The 15,922-nt window shown below is 35.6% G+C and overlaps 1 protein-coding gene across 10 annotated transcripts in view; it reads right to left on the bottom strand.

Annotated features, from left to right (window-relative positions):
• SLCO4C1 (solute carrier organic anion transporter family member 4C1) overlaps nt 1-15,922 on the bottom strand; it is a 294,796-nt gene that overhangs the window by 216,534 nt on the left and 62,340 nt on the right. For 2 of the 10 annotated variants that reach the window (XM_072958347.1, XM_072958348.1), the window contains exon 15: nt 15,663-15,770. The exons of 7 other annotated variants lie outside the window; for them this stretch is intronic. The gene's annotated coding sequence lies outside the window, so the exon portion shown is untranslated. Of the gene's footprint in view, nt 1-14,848; nt 15,771-15,922 lie in introns of those variants that run through there. One more of the 10 variants, XM_072958346.1, reaches the window with a different exon arrangement.

Below are 15,922 nucleotides of genomic sequence, written 5' to 3'. Positions count from 1 at the left end.
GAATGATGTAAAACAAAATATTAAAGTGAAATAAAATAACTTATAAGTAAGTACAACGGACAAATGAAGAGTACAGTACTTTGCCACACAGAGGATGATTATAAGCAGTTTTTTAATTGGAAATAATATTAAGATAGGAGGTTAAGGTAGTTACTCTTTAAAGGATGCATGGTAATAGCCACAAGGATGAGCTGTTTCAATAATGAAATTTCCTCCTCTTTAGTTTTTAAAGCCAAATATGTCCTCATTTTTCATAATGTTAGACATACTATTTTGTTACCTGCAATTCAGTTCTTATCACATACTTTGTTTTTTTAGTTTTATTTCTTTCATGGCTACTTGCCTCTCACTTTCTAGTCTAAGGAAGTCAAGGAGAAATATATGAGAAGTGAAATAGCTTTGAATGAGACACATCATTTAAGATTATAGAAGGTAATAAAGTTAAAAAGAGTTGTTCGCTCAGTGCCCTCAGAGCAGACCAGATACCTGGAAGGATCTGAGAGTCCCCAAGGTATTCTCAGAAGTTCTCCTTCATTGATGTCCCCACCACTGCCTGGAGCCGGACAACAGAGTGACTCACCTCAACCATCTGAAACCTCATCAGAGAGCTAGTAAAAAGAGCTTTGTATTTCTCCTTATCTTGACTGGTCCAGTGGAGAGACAGATCATCCTGGATAAATGTGTTTATCTTCATTGGGTTTCAAACATGAAGGTCACAAAGCATTTGTACAATAGCAATTTGAGTGGAGCCGTGGAAGTGAAACTCGGGTGGGTTGAGGAAGGAGTAGGAAGGGAGAAAAGGGAGAGAAGGAGAATATATAAGTCTTTGGAGGAATTTTGTTATAAAAAGGAGAAAGCAACAACAGCTAGAGGGCCATGTGGATCTAGGATTATTTTTAATAGGAAATAATATATTACATATATACATGCATATATATATATATATATATATATATATATATATATATATATATATACACTGCTGTATAATAAGTAGCAAATATTCACCCAGTAGAGAAGGAGAAATTGAAGATGCTGAAGAGTATTAGGATAATTACAGAAGGTTCTTCATGTGAGAGTGGAGGGTATCCACTGGTCACATCATGGGCAAGACTTAAGTAGCATCATGGACTATCCAACCAAAGTAACAAAAGAGAAAGCCAAGTAAAAACATAGTTATGCAAGTAGGTGCATAGATTGGCAGGTGGAAGATAAGATAGTTTTCTTTGAATTGCTCAGATTATTTTCTCAGGGAAATGAGACAAAATTAGCTGAGACCAGGAACAGAGAGAGTGAGCAGAGGTTTGGAATGAGATGAGAATGGGGGAATCATTTTCTTGGAAGTAAGAGTGAATTACTCTGCCTACTCTTCTGGAAATACAGTTGAGAAATCCATGCTCTTGCCCAAGTCTTGCCCATCACGTAGCCAATGGATCCTATCCATTCAGATATGAAGAACCTCCTCCCACTACCTCAGAGCTCCTCAGTTACTTCAGCTTCTCTTTCTCTACAGGGTAATAGCTTTGCTGGATGTGGGTTCGTCACCAGTCATGGGTTCTGGCCAGCAGAAGTCCCAACGAAATGGAATGAATTAGTCAAGACTCCATGGAAAAAGTCAAGAGACCAATAGGGAATCGGGAGCCAACTCCCCGAACCTCTCAACTGCTCGCACATTTATTGTCTATAATCAAAGGGGAAATCATTGACCATTGTGTGATGGAATGCAGCAATTTAGGGAAAGACAGGGTGGGATTTAGATTGTAGAGTCTGGCTCAAGGTCAGAAGGCCCTCTAGGTTTTAGCAAGTCGTATTTGTGTTGACATCAGTGAGCCTTACAGCTTATCAGGGCAAAATGTCTGAGAAGTAGCTGCTTTAACATTTTTCTTGGACTCAGGCGACCGTGCCTGTCTTAGGTTGCCCCCCTCTGGGGGTCTTACCCGTCATTGGCTAACCAGCCTTCTCACCTCTGAGTTTGCAGCTTATTACCTTGGACTCAGGCGGCTGTGCCTGTTTTAGGTTGCCCCCCTCTCGGGGTCTTACCCATCATTGGCTAACCAGCCGTTTCACCTCTGAGTCTGCCGCTTTTTATAATTTGTATATCATTCCAGCCCGAGACTCATTTCTTTGCGGGCCTACAGTTTACCTTTAGGGAAGTCATAGGGACAGGGGAATAATATTAATTCTCATTGATATGTTAAAGCAGACCACCAGCCCAGAAGCGGCTGGGGTCTGTTACAATTTGTTAACCCAGTCATGGGCTCCCACAGCTGGACTGTCCTGAGGACTCATTTGAGATTATGATCATAAATGAAAAATGAAACCAATACATTGGCTATACCTCTCCAGATACGTTCAGCTGATCGGGTACAGGCAGTGAGCAGATAGAAATGTGGATTTACAGAGGTCAGTGTTTGACTAGATAAGCATTATTATGAAGATAAGAGCAGAAGACGTCCATGGGCCTCTGCTTCAAGGCCTCCCAGTTAATCATCACCAATACTGCCTGCTGTCCCTGGAGTGCCCCGCATCTATGCATATGCACACACACTAGATGAACATAGAATACAGAGATCACCAGAATCCTCGTATATTTGCAGCACACCTGCCCTTGCTATGAACAATCCTTTTAAAATTTTTAAATCATTTTAAGTTGAATTCTCATGAAGGAGCCAAAGATACAGCATTTGGCTGACAAACTGAAACAGCTCTCAGTCAGCTCATGGGAAGTCTAGAAACCAAGTAACAGATCCAATTTCAAGCATATAAACAATGATGCTGTATGAATAATTTATGATGCAAAAATGATAACCAAACCCCACCCCTGTGAATAACAATAAAAACATCAGTGAATCTACTTTTGTAGAAGGTATAGTAGTATATAAGTAAGTGTTGACGGGAGAATATAAATTATGGATTCAAAAAATATAAATACTATCCGAAATTCCTAAGAATTCTCCTGTTAAATCTGACCATGTTCAGCTAAAGATGCAACTAAAAATATGACTTAGACCTAATGTCTGTGGATGGTGGCTTTGATCTTCACTGTAACATAAAATTATGGTGAAAAATAAGTAAGTAGTGTGGTTACAGAAAAACCTCATTCAGATGTTTCCCAATGTTCTGAGTCAAAACCAAAAATGAATAAAGGTATGTACTATCCTCTAAACACGGAGGTCCACTATATTATTTTATAATGATCCCAAATGTAGTTGAACATCCACTCCCAATTTGCATCGAACTATACAATTTAGAGCTGATAAATAAAAATAAAGATAGAATAGTTATATATCCATTCATGTAAAGAGCTGACAGAACTCACGCGTGATAGAAACACAGTCTGAGGACTCCACGTGGTTGCTAACAGCACAGTATTATGCTTAAGAGATCTTTCTGATTTACTTTCCACGTATCGAGATCATTCATCATCAAAATATTTTACTTCATTTGAGACAAGAGAAAATTCATGTGAATATTTTAGTATTACTAAGAAAAACAAAGTAACAATCTACTTTCAACTGCCTGTTTATTGTCATTTGCTTATGCAAATGGGAAAAGCAAAAGTGGGCCATGTGGAAGCACAGTGTTTTTTAAATATCTCCTGATCTATACTCTCCTGTTTCAAAGCTTGTTTCTCGCTCTCAATCAGTAGTTTGTCCCTAGGAAAGGGACACAGTGGCTGATCAGAAGCACGTAGGATTGGGATCCAGAGAATGCTAAGCGTAGGGACTTCATGGCTGGTGGCAAAAGGTGGACCCCAATAGTAAGTAAGTCTCAGCGCAATGCCCTGTTACATTAATTAAACAAGAAGGCTGTTAGACTGAAGTGGCTCGACCGCCCCAGCAGCCTCTGTAAGCAAACCAAAATCTACGCCTGTAAGTGCTGCAAGGTTGCAAAGGTAACGACAACTAATCACAAACAGCCAACTGGGTGTTAAGTAATAGCTAATCAATAATTTCCTTGCTTTGTTTCCACCTTTACTCTGTAAAAATCTCTTCCAAGCTCCTGTCTGTCAAGTACTCTTAAACACTTCTGGTTTGGAGCTACCCAATTGGAATCGATTTTTGCTCAAATCAACTCTTAAAAATTTTTAAATGCCTCAGTTTATCTTTTAATAGACCAAACATCCATGGATAACACCACAGTAAATATTAATACAAGGAATATACAGAACTAGTCACTCTACAGCAGAGACCAGAGAAAATCAAGAGAAACATGACTTGATTTCACAGCCCTTGTCTCCTCACATCACTACGAGGTCACATAAGCCCCATGTCACATGTACCAGAAGGCACTTGGCAAACAGCTGGAAACGACAAACGATTTCTGAGATACTGAATCATCCTAAAGAGAATAAGTTACCAACTTACCTAAAGAAACTGTTAAAATTGCTGAATTTGAATGCACTTACTGTACTGTAAGTTACCATAGTAAGGGAGGAGCGGGAGGACATGATCGCTCTGTTCTACCCTGCAGTCAAGGCATTGCAAGGAAAGTCAGACAAATTATAAGAAGTAAGAAACACTTTCAGGTGAACAGGTAAGTATCAACGAATAAATATTCAACCCCATTACACAATTTCACATAGGATATTTCTTATTCCTAGAAAATCTATTTCGTAAAGAAAGGATGTGAGTCCAATGCCTATTCTCACAATTCTGCACCCTTCCTACATATCAAGATAGAAAAAGATTTTCACCTAAAAGATCAAATTATTGATTAGCTATTACTTAATGCCACACAAATTTTCACCTAAAAGATCAAAGATTGATACAAGGTTTAGACTCTAAGAGGAGGAGAAAAATTGAACAAAGAATGTGCCCCCACAGAATAAGAAAAAAGAATTCAAATAGCTTGATTGATTTTTAAGCTTGGGGATCTGCTTTACTTTCTCTTAAAACTAGCATCTCCACTTCAAAATTTCAAGTGATAAAATGCAAACCTGGGAATACCAGGAATGATATAACGCATTTTTTAAGCACACAACTCTAATTAAAGCTAAATGACACGTTAAACTAAGAGAGAAAGTTTGATTTGGTTAAAGTAGCTTTTCCATTCTTAGCAGGCTTGTCTGCTTTTATTACACTAACAGGCTGCCTGCCACGCTGAGAAGACACTTTGTCCTTGCTCTGGATGAAGCTAGTCCGGTCCAAGCCCCTGATGGCTCTCCCATGTCATCTTTGTACTGTGGAGATGTATGGAAGAAAACACAAAGTTGACTCATCTCATTCATTCTAAAGGCAGTTTTTCTTTAACTGTTTATTCGTGGGCCAATTTCTAAAATACTATAAATGAAGATAGAAATTAGAGCCATTTCTCAGATGACCCATAAAATATCAATGACAGAGACCAGCAACAAGAAACTGGAAGTATGGCAGTACTTTATGGCTAGAAATTTGTTTTCCTTTTTCATTAATTCTAAAGCTTCTCTGTTAAGATATTCCTTTAAAAGCTTAGTCAATGATGTCAAGAACTTCCCAGAAATAATGCTCTATTATTTTATAACTACAATAAAGATACTGCAAAGAGCCCTGCTACATATTTACTTTTAATTTTTAGGCTACATGAAGAGAAGCCTCATTCCTGAAAGCAGAGATTCGACCTTGATTTTTCTAAGCCATCAGAATATTGTAGTAAAATAAAAAGAACAGATTCCTGGATCCCTAAAGTTACCAGTAAACTAACAGTATATGAAAGAGCAGGGCCAAATATTCAAAACAAAAATAAATACCACGTTATTATGTTAATTATCATTACAAAGAATTAGTACCAGATTGTTATAATAATTAATACCATATTTACTTTTATAAACCCATAACTTTTTTCATAATTTCACCTTAACTGAAGGGTAGGTGAGTGACATGCAAGCATCTAGGTTCTGACCTATGGTTACTCCAAACAAATCCTTTAAATCTCATCATTAAATACGTAATAATGACTTCATTTAAGAGCTCATTTTATTTAAGGGCATAGTTAATTAAAAACAAAAGAGTACCCTTAATTGAGATCTCCATTTCCTAATTATTTATGCCTTTTAACTACCTAATTCTACAGAATATGATGTGTCTAATCATGAGAGAAGAAAGACAAATCATCAGACTTTTAAAGTTTTGAACTTGGCGTTTTCAGGCAATTTTGTTCTCAGGGATAAGGAAAAACAGGTCTTTCTCTAATTTCAAGGCTATAACAAGATCTTTAGTATTTCCTTGCTAAGAGAACAGGAAGAACAAAATAGACATTTTTCCAAAGAGGCAATGTAGACAACCGACAGGAACATGAAAAGATGCTCAACATCACTAATCATCAGGGAAATGCGAATAAAAACCACAATGAGACATCACCTCACACCTGTCAGAATGGCTATCATCAAAAAGGATACAAATAACAAATACTGGTGAGGATGTGGAGAAAAGGGAAACCTTGTACACCATTGGTGGGAATGTAAATTGGTGCAGCCACTGTGGAAAAGAGTATGGAATTCCCTTAGAAAACTAAAAATAGAACTGCCATATGACCCAGCAATTTCACTCCTGCATATATATATATACACATAAGGAAAAAACACAAAAACCATTCATTTGAAAAGATACATGCACCCCAGTGTTCATAAGAACATTATTTATAATTACCAACACATGGAAGCAACCTAAGTGTCCATCAATAGATGACTGGATAAAGAAGATGTGGTATGTAAATACACACACACACACACACACACACACACACACACACACACACACACACACTATAGAATACTGCTCAGACATAAAAAAGAACAAAATTCTGCCATTTGCAGCAACATGGATGGACCTGAAGAGCATTATGCTAAGTGAAGTGAAGTCAGACAGGGAAAGACAAATACTGTATGACATCACTTATATGTGAAATCTAAAAAATACAACAAACTAGTGAATAAACCAAAAAAGAAGCAGACTTATAGATCTAGACCAACAAACTAGTGGTTACCAGTGGTGGGGGGAGGGGCAATATAGAGGCGGGAGTACAAACTACGGGGTGTGAGACAGGCCCAAAGATGTATTGTACTACACGGGGAATATAGCCAATTGGGGTCATGACCTCAATATTGGGAAGCAGGATACTGACAAGTAAATCTAAGGAAAAATAATTCAAACTAATGCAAATTTCTTCTCAATAAGAAGACAACAACCCTGTAGGATGTCTCTAAGCATTTTCAGCATCTTCCAACTCTTCATGAAATTGGTCCTATGAAGCAATAAAAGCCTAGAGAATGGATTGAGAAGGTGGGGAAAAGGTCATTTGGAAATTACAGGAGGATGAAAATGCTTCTGGCAGGGAAAGAAGCAGCCTCCCTATTTCCATTCTAAACTCCCTGACTGGCAGTGCCGGGCTAGTTATCTCTGATGCAGTAACACTTCATTTCGGATTAATTTTGTGAAGAGAAGTCAAATTTATAAAGTAAACAGTGATAACAATGGACATATTTCACACTGGTGTTTCTTTCAGTTTATCGGGGAAAAAAAAAAGTCCAATGTTGTGAAATAATCTAAATGATTTCCTATGGTCTTCTCCTTACCTAGGATTTCTGTTAATATGCAGTAAATTTTTACGATGAGTGCTATTATTTCTAAGTATTGAAACTCATTACCTGGACTATGCTTAGTTATAGAACTATTCAGAACAGTTATTTACTGGATTTAACGCTGCTTCAGAAAAGATACATTGTGTGTGTGTTGTGTGCAGAGAAGAGAGGTCTTCATGTTACTGTGCCTACAAGCTCTAAAATGTATTCATTCATTCATTCTGTAGTGCATGGTTTGAGTAACAGTCATTTAACCTTCTCAAACCTCCATTTCTTCATTTATTAACCCCACCCTAAAAGGTTTGTGTGGACTAAAGAAGTTAATATGTGTGAAGACACTTGGATTAATTTTAGGAACATAACAGGTTCTGGATGTATCTGAACTTTATTGATTAATTAAGTACCAACCATGAGATCAGTGATTTGAATGTATGCAAAGATATATGTGACATCTTCTCTATCCTAAATTTCTGAGGCACATTCGTGACTAGTTCAGTAGCAGAACTTGAAACATGACCAACGAACTTATTACATATTAGCATCTGTCCCTGACAATGATTTACAAGAGGTCCCTTACACACGTCCTGCCTGGGCTATGCGGAGCTCTTCTACCAGGAGTCCAGAACTTGGTTAGCACTGACTGGCCAGCAACACCAGTGCCGTGTGTAGCACAGGAAGACTGACAGGGCTCGAGGTCTGTGTAAGGCACCCTGCGTCAGGTTCCACCACAGCCCTCTTCTCCCCGCTCACAGTGTTCCATCATCATTCTAGTCATGACCTGGCTTTACTGCTTAGGGAAAAATCACTAACAGGTCATGGATAAGCCACATATAAACTAGCAAGCCCATCATAGATATGCCGGGGAACGAATGACTGGCAGCTGATGCCCTGGTATGGGAAGCAGGTGGAGAGGGGGCCCATTCACTGGATTTGTGCGACAATAAATGTAATTATTATGATTTGAGGCAGGGATTTCCACACCTTCTTTAAAAGAATGGGCAATACGATAAAAGAAATGTATGTTTTATGCTCACACTATGAGGACACTTTGACATGTCTTTTCATTTTCTGACAAATGTTCTGCAACCTTCTCTCTAATATTTCCATAAATCAGTAGCTGAGTTTATAAAATTGTGATTATGTAGTCTCTGCAAAATCACTGAAAAAAACTTCTTTAGGGGACTAAGTTCAATATTTTCTGTATATTTGACATATTTTAAACATTAGTTTAAATTATAAGCCATCAACTTCCTGGCATTTCCAGCCTGCTCCATACCTGAATCAAACCTGCTTCCAAGACCAGAGAATTCCCTCAGGATGCCAGCAAGTAAGAAACTGACTGTGCGTGAGCTCCTTGGGATGGGCCGAGGGCTGTGGCTTAGCAATGGCAGCATCTTGGTGCAGGAAGGAAGGGTAAAGAGCCCAAAAGATTTAAGGAGGTTTGGATTTGTGCAACTCAAGGCAAGTAATAGAATAAGTAGAGTCAAAAAGAAGAGCGATGTGTGTAGACTCTGCCTCTGTTCTTGGCAGCGCTGTGTATGTGATGCTTACTGGACAATCAGAGGTGCGGCTCTAGAATTTGAGAACTGATTTGGGTGACTCTTCTACAGCAGAAACAAGAAGACAGGCTGGGAACAGGAGAAAACTGGGCATCTAGGAGGCGAGAAGAACAGCCCCCCAGGAAGAATCAGCTTAAAAGTTGAGGAGAAACCAGGTCTCAATGAATTATCAGCATTAAACTAACAGCAAGGAAATTTGCTTCTAATATTAATTTGGAGATTACTAAAAGTTTATGGAATATTTGGTTCTGCAATATTAAGGTTCATCCATCACTGATGTAGGGGTGGCTATAAGAGGCAATATACAGAGTAATTTTTACAAAAGTAGACATTGTTCCCTGAGACTTCAGTTTTCAAATATTGCTGAATAAACACTTCCTCGACTTTCAGAAACAATACCTCAGGAAAGCCTGAGAACAAATGTCAAAAGCTTAAGTCAAAACTAGATTTTATTTCTGTTAATTCCAAGTGATTGAAAAGATACTTTGTTGAAAGCTACCTTGTCACCTTAGTTATTGTATTCATTATCACATCCCCCATAATCACATAGTCATTTGGTCCAAATGACTGTTTTTAAGGCTGTGTATTAGTAAAGGAGAAAAATGATTACTTTGATTTTCAGTGTGTTTCATTAATTACATACAGATTTTTGATTAACAAAGCTGTGGAGCCCAGAACTCTTAAGGCACACATCGAGCTAAAATTTATCCCATGTGAACAAATCATAGAGCTTGCCTTTCTCACCAATTCCTGATTATTTTCATGCCATAAGCTGCCAGTATTTGGTTTTCAATCAAAAAAAGGTAAGGTTGTGCTTCTGATCATAAAAAGGAAGTTTTCTGTTCCCATGTATTTCTATTACTGTGGTCAAGAAACTTTTTTAAAACTCAGGATTTGGCTACTTCTATGAGAAAAAAAAAAGAATATATTTGTGTGTGTATATGCAAAAGCTTTCAGTTCTGTTTAAACATTTCATAGCAAATGTATTAAAATACTTTTATATAAATGCTATAAAGCACTGAATTTGTATCTATACGAGATGGAGAAAACCTGGCAGTAGGTTAAAAGACTTTTTGCATTCCCTTGACTGACTAAATTCTTCCCTTTTTAGTTTATTAATCTGGCATCTCGTGCAGACACAGTGTATCTATTCCAAATTTTCAGACAAATCACAAATTTCAGAACATTTTTAAACTGTATGTTTCACTTTGAGATCCGTCTGTCTCTGGGTATCTCTTTTCCTAAACTCACGGAAAAAGTAGAGGCAAAGAGGAGACGCCATGAAAATTCTAGCAAAGTTTAGAAAAGTGTAACTGAAGGAAAATTTTAGATGTTCCATTGAAAAGCCCACAAAACTCTTTGTAAGTGGATGCTTTAAAAAAAAATCAGTTTTCCTGTACAAATCAAGAGGTTTTTAACTTTAATTTTTATATGAGTAATATAGCCACAGTTTGAAGTGTCAAATAGTGCTGAAAACTTAAGAAAAACAAGAGTTTCTAGGAAACATGTCAGACAGAGGAAGACAAACACTGTATGATTTCACTTATATGTGGAATCTAAAAAAAAAAAAAACAAATGAACAAACACAACAAAACAGAAACAGAGTCATAGATACAGAGAACAAACAAGTGGTGGCCAGAGGAGAGAGAGGTGGTGGGAGGAGAGTAATGGGTAAGGGATATTAAGAGGTACAAACTTCTAATTGCAAAATAAACGAGTCACAGGTAAGAAATGTACAGTGGGAGAAATACAGTCAATAATAATGTAGTATCTTTGGATGGTGACAGATGGTAACTAGACTTATCATGCTGGTTATTTTGAAATGTACAGAAATACCAAATCATTGTGTGTGTAACAGAAACTAACACAGTGTTGTAGGTCAATTATACTCCCAAAACAAACAAACAAACAAAGAAGCAAACAAACAAACTCACAGAAAGAGATCAGTTTGTGGCTACCAGAGGCATGGGGTGGAAGAGGGAGAAGCGTACAAGGTGGTCAAAAGGAACAAACTTCCAGTTACAAGGCAATAAGTACCAGGGATGTAACGTACAACATGATAAATGGGATTAACATGGCTGTGTATTATATTTGAATATTATTAGAAGGGTAAACCTGAGTTCTCATCACACAAAAATATTTTTCTGTCATTAATTCTGTATTTATATGAGGTGATGGATGTTCACTAAACTTGTCATTTTATGATGTAAGAAGTCAAATCATTTTGCTGCACACCGTAAACTTATCCAGTGTTGTCTGTCAGTTATATCTCAATAAAACTGGAAATAAATATATATAAATAATTCAAGCACATTTCCATGGGAAATTATTTTGTGCACTATGAAAGTTAATCTTTTTTTTTTTAATTGCACTGGAGAATAGCGAAATAATATGACAACAGTGTGGCTAACATTTGTGAAATGTGTCAACCTGAGGGTTAATAAGTCAATGTTTTCCCTAAATGCATCATTTGAATGTCAATATTAAGGCATCAAGGAATTTCTGTAGAACTTCCAGACTTTCTGTGAAGCACACTGTTTCTTAAAAGTATGATAGAAATGAAAAGATAATGTGATAAAAATAACAGAAAATTGTAGTGCTAGATGGAATCTTGGAGTAACTGAAATCATTTTTTTCTGACAAATAATTTCAGGCTCAAAGAATTTATATCTGTTACGAATGATTCCAATAATTTCGACTGTTTCACAGTTAAGAACTAGACTGAGGAAATTCTCCTTTTGAATCTAAATAATAAGAGTGAAGAGGAAAGTGTTAGCAGAAACTCTTTTTTTTGTTTGGTTTTTTTGTTTTTTTTTTTTCCTGTAAGAAAGCTTCATTAATTCATTATTATGAATTGGTACATAAGACACCTGAGATAAATAAATTATTTTTGAGTAGCCTAATTCAAGAGTGACTCAATACAAAACTTAGCTTCGGTGTTCTGGAATCTACACAATATCTGCTCATAACTGAAGTTTCACATTATACTTCAATAAAAACAAAATATAGAAAGAAATTGGTTGTTCTTTCTGATATAAGGATCTGTTACAATATTTACTTAGTAAAGTAAATGTAATAAAATAATATTGCCTGATTCCAGAATCTAACTGGCAAATGAATTCCTATGTATTACAAACTTTAAACACTCAAAGACTTTCTTTTTTTCTGATACAATTTTTTAATTGAAGTATAGTTGATTTACAATGTTGTGTTAGTTTCTGGTGTATAGCAAAGTGATTTAGTTTTATATATATATGTTTTTTTCTTTTTCAGATTCTTTTCTACTATTATAGGTTATTACAAGCTATTGAATATAGTTCCCTGTGCTATACAGTAGAACCTTGTTGTTTTTATCTATTTTATATATAGTAGTTTGTATCTGCTAATCTCAAACTTTTAATTTATTCCTCCCCTCTTCCCCCTGCAGTAACAAACCACAAGTTTGTTTTCTATGTCCGTACGTCTGTCTCTATTTTGTAAATAAGTCCATTGTGTCATTTTTTTAGATTTCACAAATAAGTGATATCATATATTTGTTTTTCTCTGTCTGATTTAATTCACTTTGTATGAAAATCTCTAGGTCCATCTATGTTGCTGCAAATGGCATTATTTCATTCTTTTTTATGGATGAGTAATATTCCGTTATAAATAATACCCACATTTTCTTTACCCATCCATCTGTTGATGAACATTTAGGTTACTTCCATGTCTTGGCTATTGCAAAATAGTGCTGCTATGAATTTTGGGGTACATGTATCTTCTCAAATTAGACTTATATGCTGAGAACTAAAAAATACTGATAAAGGAAAATGAAAATGATTTAAAGAAATGCAAAGACAGCCCATGATCTTGGATTGGAAGAATTAATTGTTAAAATGGCCATACTACTCAAAGAAATCTACATATTAATATGATCCCTATCAAATTACCTATGACATTTTTCAAAAAGCTAGAACAAATAATCCTAAAATGTATATAAAATCATAAAAGACCCATAATTGCCAAGCAATCCTGAGGAAAAAGAACAAAGCTGGAGGCATAGCCCTCCTAAACTTCAGACAATACTACAAAGTTACAGTAATCAAAACAGTGTGGTATTGGCACAAAAACAGACATATGAATATCAATGGAACAGAATAGAGAGCCCAGAAATAAACCCACAAACCTACAGTCAGTTAATCTTCAACAAAGGAGGCAAGAATATAAATGGAGAAAAGACAGTCTCTTCAGCAAGTGGTGTTGGGAAAGCTGGACAGCTGCACATAAATCAATGAAGTTAGAGTACTCCCTCACAACACACACAAAAATAAACCCAAAATAGATTAAAGACTTAAACATAAGACACTGTTGGTGGGGATGTAAACTGGTGTAGCCACTATGGAAAACAGTATGGAGATTCCTCAAAAAAACTAAGAAAAGATTTATCATATGATCCAGGAATCTTACTCCTGGGCATGCATCTGGAGAAAACTCTCATATAATTTTAAAAGACTTGAAAATCTTGTTTGATTTTTTAAAATAAATTAGAACTTTGTATGTCATATTTTGGTATAACTTGATATTTCAAACCATTTTATTTTCAATTTTATAAAGACATACGACTCAAAGTTATATAATTTCTTTTAAAATTTTATCTACTGACAGTAAATTTTATTTGCTAAATGCCTTAATCTCATGTGTCTTTACTAGTGTTCCATCTATAGTATGTTTTTTAAAATGCTCTGTGGTCAATATTTGTAAATGCTCCTGTGAGAGAGCATCTTTCATGCTTTTTAAAATTTATTATGTTCTTCTGTAATTACTACTGAATGATTTTAAATGCCACTATTTAGTCTTTATTCTAGTATAATCTTGAACCCTTAATACTCTGTTCAAAATTTATTTCTTAGAAATTTTTCTGAGATATAAATCTCAGGTCTACAAAGTTGGAAGACATGGTTTCAAAAATATTGACAAAGAGAACTTTTTAATCTTCCTCTAATTTCCTTCAGTGTTATGTTCTAAAATGACTTTGTATCCTAAAGTATCAAATCTACCAGATAGACCACATTATGTATTACCATGTAAGTCTGTTTAGTCTTTTCGTAACTGATAGACTCATCAATTTCATCTCCCTGTGTCTGGCAAGAAATGCATTCAAACCTATTTAAAGATACTGGCCTGGCAGGATATTTTTAAATTACAGAAAGAAAGACTAAATTAATCATGATAGTCATACATTAGAAATCTATGAGGTTGTTTAAAAACTACGTTAGATCTATCTAGAGAGACACTGATGATGTCCATGATATAGTAAATGGAAGAGCAGAAAAAGTCGTGTAAAATTCTGTGTAACACAATTGGATTTTTCCAGTTTTGTAAAATTAAAGAAACAAATGAATAACCAAACAAATAGGAAAACTCTGTGTTACCATGTGTGTCTGTCTGCCTGCAGGAAAAAAATTAGAAACCCTACACACTACAACACTAGCTAATTAGGGGAATAAGATTGTGACATGTGGAAAGATTGAGAAAAGAATGGTGAAGGGATGGGAAGATGACACAATTTATTTCAACAGCCATACAGAAACATTGTAAGTTAAATTACCAATAATCTCCTGAAAAAAATGAAAACAAAAATTCAAGAACCTTACTTAAACATTATTTCTGATGTCTTACAAATTTTCACACAAAGGAAGTTTTTTTCTCATAATTTAATCATATTTCTTCTTTGTTAGTCATTAAAAAAAAACCCTTCTTTCCTAAAGCTATGGAAAGTGTGACAAGGTACTGAAATAAAGGTGCTGAATTTGACCTTTGGGCAAATCTCATATTCTGAGTTTGTTAAAATAATGTTAAAAAAATAGTTATCATACCTACCCTAGGTACTAACCTTGTCATCTTTCTGGCAACCCATGTAAATAATCCTTGTTAGATTGTTCTTTGTCTCCAAAATCAATTTTTAAAAAGGAGTGTGATGCCTGCCTTCTAACTTTGAGAAGGCTGTGGTACTGTCATGGGATACAAACCATTTCTTTGACATATAAAAAAGTGAAAATGTCTACAGGTGTAGATCTATGATAATCATAATACATTTGTAATATTTGAGTCAGGTCAAAACATGGAAGATTACAAACTTTGTGTCTAGGATCATATTCTGATACTCAGCCCAAAAGCTTGGAGAAATACAAGTGAAAACAAAACCTCGTTCCTACAGGAGGAGACGGAAAGATTCTCAGTTACAAGTTTTCTAAAGTTAATGCTCTTAGAAAATGGAGGGAGAAGTTTCTTTCCTTATTTTCCACAGGGAGAATTAAACATCTAATTTTTGATTTATATTTGCTCTTACACATCCCAGTATGCCATAGCAAACTCAACAGGCCCCATAGGATATTTAAAGTTTTTAAGGAAACATAGCAATAGTCAATATCTGTTGTACTCTGTACAAACTGCAAGTTTGAGAAATTCAAAGTCTTAATATTTGATTGCACTATCTTCCTTAAGATGAAATCGTATTTTTGCAAAGCTGGGTTTTCAGCAATCACTGTGATGATAAAAGCAAGTACCTGTGAAACTCAGTGTAAGAAAGGAAACAAGGATGACAGTGTCCAATCCAATTCCAAGATTTGAGAAGCTGCACAGTGTCCAACAGGTGCACACATTAATAAAGGTGACTATTGAAGAAAGAAATAAAAATATAACTCTCCCATCAACTTACATGTGTTTTTTTTTCAAATCACTATTAAACTTTTAGGAAATAAATATTAAATTTTGGACCTGTATCATTAAGATACACAATTGTTAGCCATTTTGGGTCTAGATGAGC

This window comes from Vicugna pacos, chromosome 3 (genome assembly GCF_048564905.1).
Source record: "Vicugna pacos chromosome 3, VicPac4, whole genome shotgun sequence".
NCBI lineage: Eukaryota > Metazoa > Chordata > Mammalia > Artiodactyla > Camelidae > Vicugna > Vicugna pacos.
Note: the sequence above shows the minus strand (reverse complement) of the source record. Positions and strands in the feature narration are given on the sequence as shown.